Source organism: Chelonia mydas, chromosome 7 (genome assembly GCF_015237465.2).
Source record: "Chelonia mydas isolate rCheMyd1 chromosome 7, rCheMyd1.pri.v2, whole genome shotgun sequence".
Classification (NCBI taxonomy): Eukaryota; Metazoa; Chordata; order Testudines; family Cheloniidae; genus Chelonia; species Chelonia mydas.
This window is the reverse complement of record NC_057853.1, coordinates 30,627,185-30,634,835: the sequence shown is the minus strand read 5'-3', so window position 1 is coordinate 30,634,835 and position 7,651 is coordinate 30,627,185.

Sequence of the window (7,651 nt, the reverse complement as noted above, 5' to 3'; positions counted from 1 at the left end):
GTGCAAAAAAGCAGACCAGATCCCTCTCCAGTAGGAGGGAAAGTAGCAGGGGGTGAGAGAAGAAGCTGTTTATCCCTAGACTCTGTGATCATCCAGTAGGTTGGGTGCTGAGCTACTCTCTAGCATAAGGCTGTTTGTCCCTTCACAATGCTGGTATTGCTGGGGGTTGGGTAGGTATGGGGGGAGGCCCTCTGGGAGCTGACTGGAGATTTGCTTGTTTCCCAGCTGATTAGCTGGATTGGAATGCAGGAGTCAGGTATTTATTTGGGTTACTTTGATGTAAATTGGTTACTCCAGATTTACACCGCATAGCAGAACCTCAGATCAGGAATAGGACTGTGGTGAATACATGCAACCAGTGCACAAAACCCACCAACACTCGTGTGCACACAACCAACTCACACAAGCAGCAAACACAATCAACACGTGCACAAAACCAGTTCAATCAGCTCACATATATCACACACAACTAGCACACACAAACACAAATACAGTGGGCCCACTTCATCTTGTGCAAAGCAAGTGCCCAGCACTGCCATTCTGTGCTGCTGGTGTTTCATATCCACTGTGCCCTGAGCATGTCTCTCTGTGCTGCGGCTGAGAACCAGGCCATGGGACGTTTAGGTCCAACTAGCTTGTGTTGTATTGGTGGCTCTGTTCAAGGGCTAATGATGTTGGATGTGATTGAGGGAGGAAGTGGGGGGTTGATTTCTGCAGACCACCAGCAAACAGCCTGGCTCAAGCGGCACAGAACGGGGTGGGGATGGGAACAGGAACATACACAATGCCCAGGGATTTGGCAGACTGCATAGCTTCCACTGTAGCAGCCATCTCCAGGCCTTGGCCGGGTGGGGTGAGCAGAAGGGGATCCCAGTCCCTGGTTCCCCCTGATGTTGTAGGGACCCTGGCCCGCCCAGCTAGTATTGTGTTTAGAGACAACAGCAACAGTGGAGCGAACACTATCCATCCCCATATATACCCCTCTAAACTATCCATCCATCTAGCTAGCTAAGTAGTACAGGCAGAGCTGGTAGAGAAGTTTACCCAATACTTCCCATTATGAGACCCTGTTTCTAGTTGCTTATAGCTTTGGCAACCCCCTGCCCCTGGCCACCACCCCATGTACAAGTGTCTATCTGCCTCTGCATCCCCATGCACGTGCCTCTGAATTCCTCCATCTCCATACACCCCCCCCCATCTCCCCATACACGTCCTTTATCCATCCATCTCCCTGTCCCATCCATCTATTCCTCCCTCTTTCCCCACAGACACCCCTACATCTCAAATGCTCCCATCCTGGCAGTATTCTAATCACTGCCCCAGTGCCACAAACTCCCCCCATTACATGCCCCCACAACCCCTGGCAGCCTTCACACTGTTGTCAGCTGGAAGATGCAGCCCAGGCTCCATCCCCCAGTGTAAGGGAAGCTCTCTGCTGACCTTTTTTTTTTTTCTCTTTCTCCTTCTCCTTTCCCCACCCCCTCCCCCTGCAGCCCAACAAAGCGGCGCCATTGTCTGAGCAGACACCTGCTCGCCTGGCCCTCCCTCTCCACCACCGAGACAGGCCTGGAGAAACGGCTGGGCTGCGGGAGGGAGTCTGTAAACACACCACTGGTGGGTGGCAGGAGGTGGGGGGCGGGAAGAGACACAATGGGAGCAGTAGGCTGGGGGGAAGCTGGTACAGGGATGGTGGGGAACTCCAGGGGAGCATGGGTATGGGGGAGCTCCCCCCACGCAGCCGGTGCTACTGGCACTGTGCAGGAGTGGTGGGGAACCCCAGTGCTAATGTAGGCAGAACAGCAGCAGCAAACATGAGTGAAAGGCCACCCTGTCCTCTTTCCATGTGTGGTGTAACCGCTGACTCCCTGCTAGATGTGTGCTGCTACTCCCCCCCTACACACACACACACTTTGAATGATGCTCCAGGAGTGGGAGTAGGAGGCTAAATGTCTCAGCAGAGACATCAGGTTGGCATTGAGCCCAATTCTTCTCTTGCCAGGAGACCAGAATCAGGGCCCCTTTCCCCTCCCCATCTGGTAGCACAGGGCTCAGACCCCCTCTCCCCTGGGGGATGTTCCAAAGATGGAGGGAGCTATTTTCAGATGCTCAATGTCAGGGCAGGATGGAGAATGCAGCAGCTGGGAGCTCTGGCCGCCCACTCTTTTTGCAGAGGAGAAATGGGGGGTGTGCCAAGGAGATGCTGCTGGGGAGTCTGAGTGTGAGATACAGGCCCACACTTTGTTCCCATGGCAGCGGTGGGATGGGCTGAGATATCCCCCTCACACCAGCCCCTGAGTTAGTGCCCCCTGGGCTTTTTTGGGAAGCTCAAGCACTATACTGCCCCTCCCAGAGGACCATCCATGGGGATCCCCCCCAGGACCTCCCCTGCGCTGGAAGTCTGGTTCCCTTGCTCCCAACCCACTTAACACACAGCACCTGTCACAGGGAGTCAGCAGGAGCACAGGGGGGATGGGCAGGGTCACCAGAGTTGGGGGTGGATTCCCTCTGCAGGGTTGCTGAGCCAGCTGGCCCTTGACAGAGAGGGACTGTGTGTGTGGGTGGGAGAGAGATGCTGTGTATATGAGACTGAAACTGTGTATAAGAGAGAGAGACTGACAGAGATTTTGTGTATGATTGTGTGTGTGAGAGGCTGCCTGTGTATGTGACTCTGAGCGTGCCACTGTGTGCATGTGTCTCACACACTCACACTGCATGTGTCTCTGTCTCGCATGTGCACTCACGCCCTGTGTCTATTCGATGGGAATTTTCCTCTCTCCTTTCCAAACCCCAAACTATAATCAGGCTCCTAAATTTAGCAGCCACCAATGAGGGCAGCCTGGCCCCCCCGCCCGCCTGCCGAGCATGAGGCCACTGGGGCCTGCCTGCCACCGTCAGCAGGAGCGCTTGCTTCATCCACCCGCCCTCCAGCTGCAGTTGTGGGATGAGGCACCCATAGGCTGGGGAGAATGAAGTTCCTGCTGCAAAATCCCTGCTCCTCCCAGCATGCAGGCTACTTCCCCAGGGCCATTTGCAGTTGGGGATTCAGACTCATTGCACATGCGTGTGTGCATGTTTGTGTATGCATGTGCATGTACATTCCTGTTTGTATTTGTGCATTAATGTGGATTATGTGTACATGCATGCCTGTGTATGTTGTGTTTGCATGCATGTATGCATGCTTTTGTGTTTGTATGTGCAGTACACAGCTCAAGCTCTGAATTCCCAGGTCTGGGTGTTTCATCATGAAGAGGCTGATCATCAAAGCCAAAGGGCGGGGGGATGATGCAGGGCCAGCAAGAGGAGAGCTCTATCCAGCTCCAGCCACTCTCCATCCTGCTGCAGATGAAAGGATGCCATGCCTCCCTCCTGGGAGCGGCTGGGGCAGCACTGCAACCAGCCTGGAGCAGCAGGGAGGGGGGCCTGACTGGGGTCATGTGTATACACACGCACAGAGGCTCCACACTCTGCCTCTGCCTCACTCTTCCCAGCAGACACAAAACAGCCTGCCCCCGCCCCAAATATGCAGCCACTATACACACACAGCATCACACACTGTCACCCTCCAACACACACAAACATGCGGCACCACGTGCTGCCACCCCCAAACTCACACAGCATCACATGTGCTGCCTTCCAAGACACACAGCACTGCACACTGCCACCATCCAACACACACATCACACACTGCCACCCCCACACATGCAGCACCACACACTGCAACCCTCAAACATACACAGACACACACTGCCACCCACAAACACACATACGCAGCATCACACACTGCCAACCCTAACACACACAGAGCAACACATTGCCACCCTCCAACACACACACACAGCATCACACACTGACACCCCAACACACACACGCAGCACCACACACTGCAACCCTCCAATATACACACACACTGCCACTCCTCAGAACACACACACATGCAGCACCACACACTGCAACCCTCAAACATACACAGCCACACACTGCGACCCACAAACACACACACACAGCAACACAGTGCCACCCTCCAACACACACACACACACAGCATCACACACTGCCCCCCCAACACACACATCACACACTGCAATCCCCAACACATACACGCAGCACCACAAACTGCCACCATGCAACACACACACCCACACTACCTTCCAACACACACACACGCAGCACCAAACACTACCACCTCCTAACACACACACGCAGCACCACACATTGCCACCTCCCAACACACACACATGAAGTACCACACACTGCCACCTCCCAACACACACACATGAAGTACCACACACTGCCACCTCCCATCACACACACGCAGCACCACACACTAACATCCCAAACATACACACACACCACACACTGCCACCCCCAAACACAAACACACAGCACCACACACGGCCTCCATACACTCACTCAGCACCACACACTGCCACCTCTCCCCCTCCCAAACACACACACTGATACCACATGATGCCTCTTCCCCAAACCCATCAGACCCCCCCTCACAACTATATACACAATGGCATCATATATTTCCTGCCCCTCACCCCCCGACACACAACCATAATGCTACTCCACACACACACAATCACACCACACAGATGCTGTCTCCCACCCCCATCACACACTCCTCTCCTTCCCACAGATGCACAGCCACTTTACACATATGCTTCTTGCAATCACGCATGCACTCAGGCTTCAAAATACAGTCAAACACTCCCACAACCTTCTGCAGGCTGATATGTATCTCCCCCACATCCATACACATCCACCCCACCCCCAACAGGTAAAAACACCCACACCCCACCACACACTCACTTACCTCCCCAATGCTCCCTCTCCAATACACACTCGCACCCCAACACACAGCCCACTCACACACCCCAACACACATATCTTTCCCCCACTTTAAGGCTATTGTTTGACAACTTTATCCAGTCCACTACTTGGTGTTTCCAGTGTTATCCCCCCAGCCTTGCTCACTCCTTCCTCCTGCAGCTCCCACAAACATGTGTACCCCAAGCTCTCAGCTTCTGCCGCCAAGCAAATTGTGACCTCAGCACCCACTCCACCCCCAGTCAGAAATGTGTGTTGAGTCGGCAGGGGGAGGGGGAAATTACATCTGTGCTGTGCAGTGCCAGTAAGGCCTGCACAGACAATGGCTGCACCAGGAGGCTGGCTCCCAGAAGCATCTGCTTGGAGGTGGTGGGGGTGGGGGAGTTGGATGGGATTTTAGGGGAGAGATTTGGATGCGGGGGGTGGATGGAATTTTAGGGGCTGGCCTGGATGGGATTTATGGGGGACTCTGGATGGGATTTTAGGGGGCTCTATGGGATTTTGGGGGACTCTATGGGATTGAGGTCTGAATGGGATTTATAGCAGGCTCTAGTTGTATTTTAGGGGGAGGCATGATGGGATTTATGGGAGACTATGGGAGTTGGGGGCACTGGATGGGATTTTTTGGGAGGTGGATGGGAGGCTCTGTATAGGATATTGGGGATGGAAGGGATTTATGGGGGACCATGGATGGAATTCTGGGGTGTGTGGGGGGGATTTATGTGGTATCCGGATGGGATTTGGGGGGACTGGATGGGATTTATGGGGACCTTGTATGGAATTGTATTCCCACCACCACTAATAAAGGGGAAGGAGCCTGTGCAACAAATGCCCTGAGCTGCTCCATTCTCCAGTGCACATGGCGTGGCAAATCCAAGTTTACTTTTTGCAGTAAATTTCCCCTCAATCCCATACATCTTAATACCCCCCCTCCATGGTGGAGGGCGGGGGTAAGATCAGGAGAGACAGACTCCCTCTTTTGTGCAGCCACACAAAGAACAAGGAGTGGAAGCAGATGCCATCTGCTCCCTGCAACCTGATGGTCTTAAAGAGACACCGACCTTTTTCCCCCTTTCCCCTCCTGCCTCATCCTACCCTGAGCTGCCCCAGAGATGGAGGGAGGGTGCTAGGCCTACCATTGTTCTGATCCGAGCAGGAGGGGAGAGGGGTCAGAAGGGGTCTCTCGCTACACTCCAGATCTGCTTGAATGAAGGATTGGTATGACTGGGAAGGAGCTAACTGGAACAAATATGCACACACCCTCATGCTGGGTACCACTAGGCTGAGGCCTAGGGATAAAAGCATAGATGGGCATTCTGCCCACACGGCAAATAATGGGCACACATAGTGCTATGCATGCGCACATCACTCAGACACAGGGGATCCTGCGGTCACACGTCACCACACACGGGTGATGGGAGCCCCATGTCCACCGCTCCGGGGGTTGCACCTTCAGCAGTGGCAGCTGACCCTGTCACTCTGTGCCAAGCCATGATGCTACCCGCTCTACCAGACTGGGAGGGGAATGAGCCAGGCTGCCCCCTCAGCAACCCTCTCTTCCCCCAGTTAAGGCTGGCAGGAAGGATGCAGGGTTTATGAGCAGTGCCATGTGAAAGGGAGTTAAATGAATCCCCAACACTAGGCCCCCAAATCCAGACACACCGGGGGCTGCTATGGGAAGGCAGGTCAGATGGGGGAATTTTAGTGCAGAGGGGGCAGTGCGCTTCCTGGGTCTGGGCAATGGGGTACGAGGGGCTAGATGGTGGAAATCTCAGCACAGAAGGGGCAACAGGCTTCTCATGCCTGGAGCACACGCAATTTTGGTGGGCAGAGCAATATGGATGATAAAAGGGGGGTTCCTAGTGCAGAGGTGTCAGTGTGTTCCCTGGGGTTGGTGCAGATGCAGCAATGAGGGGCAGAACAATGTGTGGGGGGTGTTAAAATGGGGATGATTTTAAGGCAGGGAGCCAGTGTGCTCCCTGGGGTTAGTTTAACTGAAGCACTGGGGACAGAGAAATGGGGGGTAAGATGGGGAGCTCTTTGGGTGTGGGGCAGTGAGCTTCCTGGTGCAGTTGCAGCACTCGGGGGGAGAGGGCAGAGCAATGGTTTTGTATGTGTGTGTTGGGGGTGTATTGCCCTGTCTAAGATTAGCTGCTCCCCCTCGTACTTCAGGCTCCTGCTTTTAACTGGGGCAGGGGCATTTTCATCTGGGCTTCAGGGTCTCCCCGCTCTGGAACAAGGATATTGGAACTTGCCGTCTCCAGCAGGCCAGGAAAGGAGCCAACGTGGCAAAGCGCACCCCCCTCCCACCAACCTCGTCCTTTCCCCGGAGACAGGATACATGAGCTGACTGCGTGCAGAGCTGAGGAAAGGCGATCTAGCCCTGCATGGCCCCCCTGCTCCCGCCCCCACCTCTACCCGCAAGAGGATGGATGCAGTTCCTGGGTAGCAAACTCAGACCCTCTCAAAAGCCAGGCTGGATGGAGGAGATGGGAGAGCTGCTGGGGTATGTGGGGTGTGTGATGCAGGGATGAGAGTTTGGGGAGGATGTTGTTCAGAGTATCCCACACTTTTAACCCCTGCAGGTAAATGGTACTGTGTTTGCAAGCAGAAAGAGAGGGGGGAGCTTATGGGCAGAGTCAAGGCCACAGACTATGCTTTATGACCCAGCACAATCTTTCCTGCTCAGGAGGGACCCAGAACTGGAACAGTGGATGGTGGCGGATTTCCAATCAGGATGGAGGGGTATCTACAGAGCTCAGTGTGTGCATAAGAACCCCAGGGCTGGGATAGCAAGGGCCTCTGGAGTGGGATTGAG